Below are 9,109 nucleotides of genomic sequence, written 5' to 3'. Positions count from 1 at the left end.
AAGAAGGAAAATTGGTCAGGATTATCAAGCCTCATTGGCTGACATCATTAAAGACAAAATTTCTTAAATTCTCAAGTGAGTTGAAAATATTATTAATCTTAGAATACTCTATTTGTTTTCTTCCAATAAACACAACTCTAAAGAGAAATAAAATTCCTCAAATTCTCGAATGATTGTAATAAATTTTCAAACTTTGGTCATTCTCCTCTTGCTTGTCCCCAACATATGTGATTTCCATGCATTTCCATATTTCACTTCTTTGATTGTCTTTGAAGACTTAACTAGAAAAGGTTCAAAAGAAAGAAGCAAATTTAATTACCTGTTTTTAATGATTTCAAATCTTTCTTAATCAATAAATTGAGTTAACTCTTGAGCATTATGACAGGTCAAAAGGGAAGTTCAAAGGATCATCTTTTGTTCATTTTAAAAAGAACAATATTCAAAACCACCATTCTATATTGAATGGATTTTTTCTTTTTCTTTTTTAAAAAATGGGGATAATATGAACTTTAATTTCAAAAGTATTTTCATGAAAAATTCATTTTTAAAAGGCTTTTTTTTTTTTTTCCCCAAATGATGTTTGGACTTGATCCTCTGCAAGAGAGGTAAGTAGGCAGCGTTTCAAAGGTCCAGTCACAATCACCAAAAAATATCTTGAGACTCATAATTAGGACATTTCTTTGGGGGAATCTTAGGCTAGGAATGTATGTTTTGCATCAAGCATGTCTTCAAAAGGGGCAATGACCCATTAGCTTTGGTATGCAAACATTTTACAATTTTCTTTGCAAAGCATGTCATCAATTTTTTTGTGCAAGCATGTCTAAACAAGGGGAATTGGCCCAAATTTATTTTTTGTGCAAGCATGCGTTTGCAATATATCACTGAATTGCATAGAACTTGAGTTGATGAAAAGTATCTCAATATAGAAGTGTATTATGGAACTATTCATCAATAATTTTTTTAGACATTATGTTGAGCTTGATGTAAGAATTAAGATAGTTTTCGGTGCCTTTAGCCCCATATTTGTGTTGAAATTGCGATTTGTTGCATTGCATCGACTCCTAATGCTTTAACATGAACCAATTGTACGTATTTTAGCAATATTTTTCTTTTTCCTTTTTTAGCAATAGTTGTAGCCTTGTAGGACCAAATTAGTAATTTATTTATTTATTTATTTTTTCCCCTATAGTGTCTGTGTAAATGACATTCTGGTGACCCGCGGGTGTGTCTGGACCTCACTCTACAGAACAAGTTAAACACGGATCATCTTTACCACCAAAACAAGAACTACTAAAAGGAGCCCATCTAATTCATTTTATACTCTATCACTCACTCGCTCACTCTTATCTCAAAACATGGAAATATCATTGCTTAGAATTGCAGTTTCCATAGTTTCAATTGTGGTAGTAATAACATGAGCATGGAGAGTGGTGAATTGGGTGTGGCTAAGGCCAAAAAAGCTAGAGAGGTGCTTAAGGGAGCAAGGTCTTAAAGGCAACTCCTACAGGCTTTTGTTTGGAGACTTGAAGGAGAGCTCTAAGATGATAAGTCAAGCCAAGTCTAAACCCATCAACTTCACCTTTGACATTGCACCGCGTGTCTTCCCCTTCGTCCATCAAGTTGTCTCAAATTATGGTATGTCTACAATAACTCTCTTGTTTCTGATTTGAACTTACAAAAATAAAAAATAAAAAATGGATTTTGTGCTTTGATTTTCAAACTTAGACATCAATTTTAGTTCTTGCAGCTTACATCTCTTTAGAGCATCTCCAGTCGGCTCTCTAAAGCTATTTTTGGAGAGGAAACAAAAAATAAATTAATAAATAAATTAATTAAAAAAAAATTTCAAGAGATTGTTGGAGATGCTCGTATATTGATAAACTTAGATACTGTAGCACACCTGAATTCATCAATGGATTCTTATTTTTCTGAAAGGAAAAACTTGGATATTGTTTTTAATTTGCAATATATTATGTTTTTTTAATTAAATTTAAATACTTGTCTAGATTGGCATTACAACAAGTACAAGTAGATTTTTTTTGGGGAATGAGAAATAAATGCAATCCGCTTATGTATTTGAAATTAATGGAAAATTTTGTCATTATTTTAAAAGATCCCAAAATCAATAATGGTTTAAGTAGATTTTTTTTGGGGAATGACAAATAAATGCAATCCGCTTATGTATTTGAATTTAATGGAAAATGTTGTCATTATTTTAAATGATCCCAAATTCAATAATGGTTTCTTTTTTCAGACTATATTCTCTAATCCTCCCGTTGAGTCGTAGGCTAGTGTCCATATTTGGTGGGCATCAATGAACCCACCATTAGATGAGGTCGGTCATAAATTGCAATCCACCGGATAACTTCAACCAACTTTAAGTTTTGGAAATTGTTACAAGTATGGAAAATATGTACTCCCTCTTCTAATGTGTTTGGCGTGTTTCAAAAATTCAACTTTTTAAGGAAGTATTATTTATTGTTAAGAAAGTATTATTTATTGTCTATTGTATAAAAATGTATAAACTTTCAAAATTATTCTTAAATAAATTTATCAAAAATGATTTTGAAAATAAAGTATGAACATAATAGGAATATTAGTAAATTAATGATTTTTAATTTTAAAAGTAAGATAATATTTTGGGACATTGCAAAATAGAATAAAGAACAAATAAATTGAGATAGAAGGAGTATCAAATTTTTTGCACTTATTGCTTCTGTATTGTTAGGTGAATGCTTGTGAGAGGAGTTATTCTAAAACTTTTTTTTTTCTTTATATTATCATGCCACATCATTGATTATAATCTGCCCCCTTAAATTTGTAGCACAAAATATTTTGGTTCTAATGGGCTATTTTTTTATGCATATAGTAATACTCTTAAGCTTTATTCCTTAATGGGCTTTACCAAATTCAACCCAAGCACAACCCAATTACTCAATACTGTAAATAGATGTGTTCACTATTTTTTTTTCCCATTATTTATTTAAATCAAATAGATTTTAATAATCATTTATCAATAGTTTTGGCACATGAAAACTTAATTTTAGAGTAACTTTTACTACCTGAAAAATAATCTTGTTTCAACAGCTACTTTTTCCCCTGCTTTTTTTGGGGGCTTGGGAGTGGACTGCAATTTTTGTTTTACTAACTTAAACTTTTGAGTTTTTACTCTTAGCGAAGTTTCATTATTTATTTAAATTAAAGTAATTTTAAATATCTATCAAAAATATATATATTTTTTTTTGACACATTTCAACCGCTCTTTTATCCTCTTTTTTTTTAGGTGGTAAAAAAAAAAAGAAGAAAGGATGCATAGACATTTTTTGTAAAGGTTTTCATGAGAATTAAACCCCTAACCCCTAGCTAACCAGTGACTTAGATACCTATAAGGAGATGACCACGCCTAATTCCCAAATGAGGCACAAGATATCTGGTTGGGGGAGATAATATCTTAAAAAGACTTGAATTGAGGGATTTATATAATATATATGACCTATGAGTCTATACCTAACTACATTATATTAAAAACTCAATTTTGTCATTATTTTTCAATGTGAGACTTTACTCACATATCTAATTTCCATGTTAGCTCCATAATTTCCCACTCCACTATCCAGTTAGAAAATCTAGCTTAAATCCTTTTGTGCATTGCTTTGAATATTAGCTTTCTTTTGATAATTCAATAGTTACGGGGAAAACGAGATATTTGAACCTTGGTTCTCTTAATAAAGAAGAGTAGGCTATATTGCTAAGCAACAAGGCTCTTGACTAGTTTGAATATTAGTTTTGATAGTAGAAACAAGTGTCTTGGTGTTTCTCCTAAAGAAATACCGGAAGAATTGAAACAATATTTGATTGAGACATGTCAAAATTCAAAGCACATACAATTTTATTGAACGTCATGATAGTCTCTTGTTCTACTGCCATAAAATATCTTTTCATGATGCTATCCCAACAACAGAGAGAGACTATTTTGTTCCGCCTCTGTCTGGTTGAAATTAAACTTGCTTTAGCTCTCCTTTCATAATTTTCAAGTTTAATGAGGTAACATGCTTAAGTCACTAGAATTTTGTGATTTTTTTTTTTTTTTGGTTTGGTAATCAGAAAATATCAAGTGCAACTTGACTTTCGAAGATAGAACCATTCCTTCCTACTGTTGAAGTCATGGCTTTTCTGACAATCTTTTTATTAATTTTACTACTTGGTATGCAATTAATCACTTTTCTTGTTATTATAATTTATGTAGCGATGGCAAAATACAATGGTACTTCCTACATTTTTGGCTACAAGCACTTTATTTATTTGAAGTAATCGTTTTTAGTCTCTTAACAAATTTAAAGCAATTGATTTTAGTCTCTAAAAAATTTCAAGTGATTGATTTTAGTTCCTAAACTTAAATTAATCGCTTTTTGTCCTTAATATATGTAATGAAGTGATGATGTGTTACAGGACTAAATAAAAGATCATTTTAAACTTCACTGACTAAAAATCACTGCTAAACTTGGAAGGACAAACAGTATACTCAAATCTCAAATATTTTGAAATCTCCAATACCTAATGTAATTATAACTCACATTATGAAATCCCAAAGAACTCATGTAATTCAGTGGGGTGTGTGTGTGTGTGTGTTAATTGATATCTTCCTGCCTTATCTGTCTCCTTATGTCAGCAACCATAGTTTGAACTTTAGATGTACTAAACCTGTTCCATACTAACAAAAGCAAATATGCAGGTAAGAATTCTTTTATATGGATAGGCCCCACACCCAGGGTGAACATTTTGAACCCTGGACAATTAAAAGAAATCTTCTCCAAGATATATGACTTTCAAAAGCCAAATGCAAATCCACTAACCAAGTTGCTAGCCACCGGACTTCCAAATTATGATGGTGAGAAATGGGCAACACACAGAAAGATTATTAATCCAGCATTCCATCTTGAGAAGTTGAAGGTTACTTTATTCTTGTCACCTGTTTCCTGTTCGTTTCTATCACTTTATATTCAACAATGGTGTTTGAAGTGAAACTAATGATTAAAATGTTAATGAAAATATTCTAGGTCGTGAATATTTATCTTTTCTCAAAAAAATTTTAAACTTTTTCTCAATTCTAAGACCATCTTTTGCAGGATGTGGATTCCATCAGAACAAAACTTAAAGTAGAAATATGTGCAAATATAGCATTTATATGCTTCAGTTAGTTACATCTAACACCCAAGATTGTGGATTCTCAAAATAAATAAAAATAAAAAAAAAATAAAAAAACCCAAGATTAAGTTTGTGCACGTGTGCACATGTGCCTACTAAGTACAAACAACATTTGGCACTGACATTTGGCTATAGGTTTTGCTAGAATATACTTGAAATGTTTATTCATGTAATTTTTGTAGGTACATGTGCCTACTAAGTACAATCCTTGTAATTTTTTCATGTTGTTTTCTGTAGAATATGTCAGCAGCATTTTATCAGTGTTGCAATGACATGATGAGCAAATGGGAAAGTTTGGTGTCTGAAGAGGGATCAATTGAGTTAGATGTATGGCCTTATCTCCAAACTTTGACAAGTGATGTGATTTCTCGAACAGCCTTTGGGAGTAGCTATGATGAAGGAAGAAGGATTTTTGAACTCCAAAAAGAACAAGCTGAGCTTGCAATGAAAACTATACGGTCTGTTTACATTCCAGGTTGGAGGTAAACCAAAACATTTCAATATCTGCTAATAATTAATAATCAAGTTTTTCTTATAGACTTAGGTTCATTTATCAAAAGAATCAAATTTAAATATACTAATTTACATAAATATATACTAAAATTAAGAGTGTTATTGAGCATTAATTTGAACCAATGGGTTTCAAGTTTTCACTTACTAGCTCTGTTTTGATTTCCTTGTCCCTTTTATTCTTCCCAAAGAACAGCCGATGAAGACCACAAATAAATAATTAAGAGTGTTATTGAGCATAAATAAATAAATAAATATCTATATATATATATATATATATATATTTGTGTGTGTGTGTTTATATATAAGGTTCTTGTACATGAAATAAATAAGTTAAATCGTTATATATTCATACTCTTCTCAGCCTAAGAATAGATTGTTCAATTTGATGTAATTCACTTTTTCCCCCTTTTAGTGAGGGAGGTAATTCACTTTATTCTTATCTCATGTTTGCATGAATGGTTTGCGTGTAGGTTTCTGCCAACAAAAATAAACAAGAGGATGAAAGAAATTGACAAAGAAATACAAGATTCACTTAAAGGCATCATCAACAAAAGAGAGAAGGCAATAAAAGCAGGTGGAGCTAGAACTGATGACTTACTAGGCATACTTCTAGAGTCCAACTTTAAAGAAATTGAAGAACATGGGAACGACAAGAACGTTGGAATGAATCTCCAAGATGTAATTGAGGAATGTTAGATATTTTATTTTGCGGGGCAAGAGACAACCTCAGTTTTGCTTGTTTGGACAATGGTAATTCTGAGTAGATATCCAAGTTGGCAAGCGCGTGCAAGAGAAGAAGTCCTACATGTCTTTGGTAAAAACAAACCAGAATTTGATGGGCTAAATCACCTCAAAGTTGTAAGTTCTTTTGATTAGTTTACATTGAATTGCTTCGTAGAAATAATAGATCATACATTTCTTTTAAATTCAAAATTATAAACGTGGACATCTAGAACAAGTAGTCTATTATCCAGCTTTAGGACACCAGGAAAAAATAAAAGGGACCTAGAAATTCTTCAAAATAATCCAGCATCATGGATAACAACAAAAGCTATTGATTGAAATATATATATAGAATACAAAGATATATATGAAGTTAGACTGATTACACCATGCAGGTCCCAATCTGAAATCATATATATGAAGATTGACATCAAATCTACTTTTTTGTTGTTCCTTTTCTTTCTTACAGGATTCCTGTTTATTGTATATGAACCTATTTATCTGATTAAGTAAATTGCCACAATTTTGTGGTGATGTGATAACAGATTAGAAAATTGGATTACAATTATGCCCCCAAAGATTTTGAGGTTTTCAATCAAGTTTGACCCTATATGTTTCTTGTGCATTTTCCGTGTTTTGCAATGTTTCTTGTGCGTTTTCCGTGTTTTGTGAAGGTAAAGGAACGTAAGTAAAATTATTGTAATAGTACCCAAATGAGTAATTCAAATATTCAAACATTGACCTGGATGAATTTTAAAAATTAAAAAAAACTTCATTGAAGTCAGTTTTTTTGCATGGGCATTACTTCTATCAAATACTTTATTAAATGAGTTTGGTATGCACATCACTTTCTAATTCTTACAATATATATATTCCATGTCACAGGTGACCATGATTTTGTATGAGGTTTTAAGACTATATCCACCAGTAATTGTCCTAACTCGAATTGTTCACGAGGAAATGAAACTCGGAAATTTAATTTTACCAGCTGGAGTTCAAGTCTCCTTACCGGCAATCCTTGTTCATCAGGACCGTGAACTTTGGGGTGATGATGCAAAGGACTTCAATCCAGATAGGTTTGTTGAAGGAGTTTCAAAAGCTACAAGGGGTCAAGTTTCATTTTTCCCATTCGGATGTGGGGTCCTCGGATATGCATTGGACAACATTTTTCTATGATAGAAGCGAAAATGGTTCTATCAATGATTTTACAACGCTTCTCCTTTGAGCTGTCCTCATCCTATGCTCATGCTCCGCTCACAGTTATAACCCTTCAACCACAATATGGTGCTCATATTATTCTACATAAACTCTAGAATAGAAAATATCAGTTGTCAAAAGAAGATTTGAATTCATAACAAAAGTAACATTTCATATGTATATTGATGCTTTTGTTGAAGTGTTGATCTTCCTTCCAAGGCCACTAATTTCATTTAGTAATTGGCTTTTGAATGATGGTACTAAAGTTGTACAAGATAAAGTTATTCTTGTTAAACTTATATTACACATTTAATCCTTAACCTGTGTCCTATGTTTTGAAATGGTTCTTGGTCTTTTGAACGTATTAAAAACACTATTATAGTTAAAGTTATAATATGTGTGTGAGTGCACTTGCGAGTGCGCGTGCGTGTGATCTTGCATTAAAATACGACGATAGACAAGTTGAGTGTGTGTGTATTGTAATGATATGGTATTTTATGTAAGTTGTAATATTTACATGACTGTCTTTATTGTATAAAAGCCTGAAACACTACGTATCAAACTGCATGTAATAAAATACAATAGTCTCATTATATATGGGTAGACAAAGACACAGTGCATTTGCTATACAAGTAACTTTTTTTTTTTTTTTTTTTTTTTGAATAAACAACACGGAATAACTTTCATTAAACTGAATTCTGAGTAAATAAGATTACATCTCTTCTCACTTGACATTGAATAATGGGTGGAGTGTCCTCCACCCATACTACACAGTCAGAAACAAGTTTGGCATTTCGAGCCATTAAGTGGGCAGCAAAATTTCCAGTTCTCCGAACATGGCTGGTTGTCCATACCTAGACCTTCTGCTTCCAGTGCGCTGCTCCTTCTATAATTGTTCGGATTGATATTGGTGGCAAACTTTCCCCAGCAGTGCATTGGTCACCACTTGAACATCACCTTCCAAAATCACTTGATTGAGTCCAAGGTCCCCTGCAAGCAGTAATCCCTCCTCAAAAGCTTTAGCTTCCACTTCCACAGCCCCTAACGGTAACTCCAGCTTTTTACTCATAGCTCCCATAATCTGGCCTTATGCGTTTCTGATTACAACACCAACACCACAGCTACCCGACTCCATAAACACTGCCCCATCCACATTTACTTTGTACCACCCTTCACACGGAGGTGTCCATCTCTCAGTTCTCGAAGACGGAGTACTAATCAAGGCTGCATTCAAAGAGTTGAACTCCTCCACCATAATTTCAGCTTCCTTAGCAATTGTCTTCCCTAACTTGCCACAACCTTCAAACTTTACAGCATTCCTGCTTTTCCAAATACACCAAGCTATGGTGGCAAAAAACTCCCAGCTGATCTCCCTTCTTTCCTCCCATAATTTCCACACAACTTCCATGAAATCCTGCAACAGGCTTTGAAACTTTGGTAAAGCAAGCTTTGACTCCCTCCACACAGCCTC

The 9,109-nt window shown here is 32.5% G+C and overlaps 1 pseudogene across 1 annotated transcript; it reads left to right on the top strand.

The window, feature by feature from the left end:
- Positions 1-1,273: 1,273 nt before the first annotated feature.
- On the top strand, positions 1,274-7,958 carry LOC115983368 (annotated as a pseudogene). The gene is made up of 5 exons (XR_004090035.1): positions 1,274-1,635; positions 4,733-4,950; positions 5,443-5,687; positions 6,189-6,576; positions 7,327-7,958. The product of XR_004090035.1 is annotated as a cytochrome P450 CYP72A219-like (transcript).
- The last annotated feature ends 1,151 nt before the right edge of the window (positions 7,959-9,109 follow it).

Source organism: Quercus lobata, chromosome 4 (genome assembly GCF_001633185.2).
Source record: "Quercus lobata isolate SW786 chromosome 4, ValleyOak3.0 Primary Assembly, whole genome shotgun sequence".
NCBI lineage: Eukaryota > Viridiplantae > Streptophyta > Magnoliopsida > Fagales > Fagaceae > Quercus > Quercus lobata.
The sequence above is the reverse complement of the archived record's forward strand: the minus strand, read 5'-3'. Positions and strand labels throughout refer to the sequence as shown.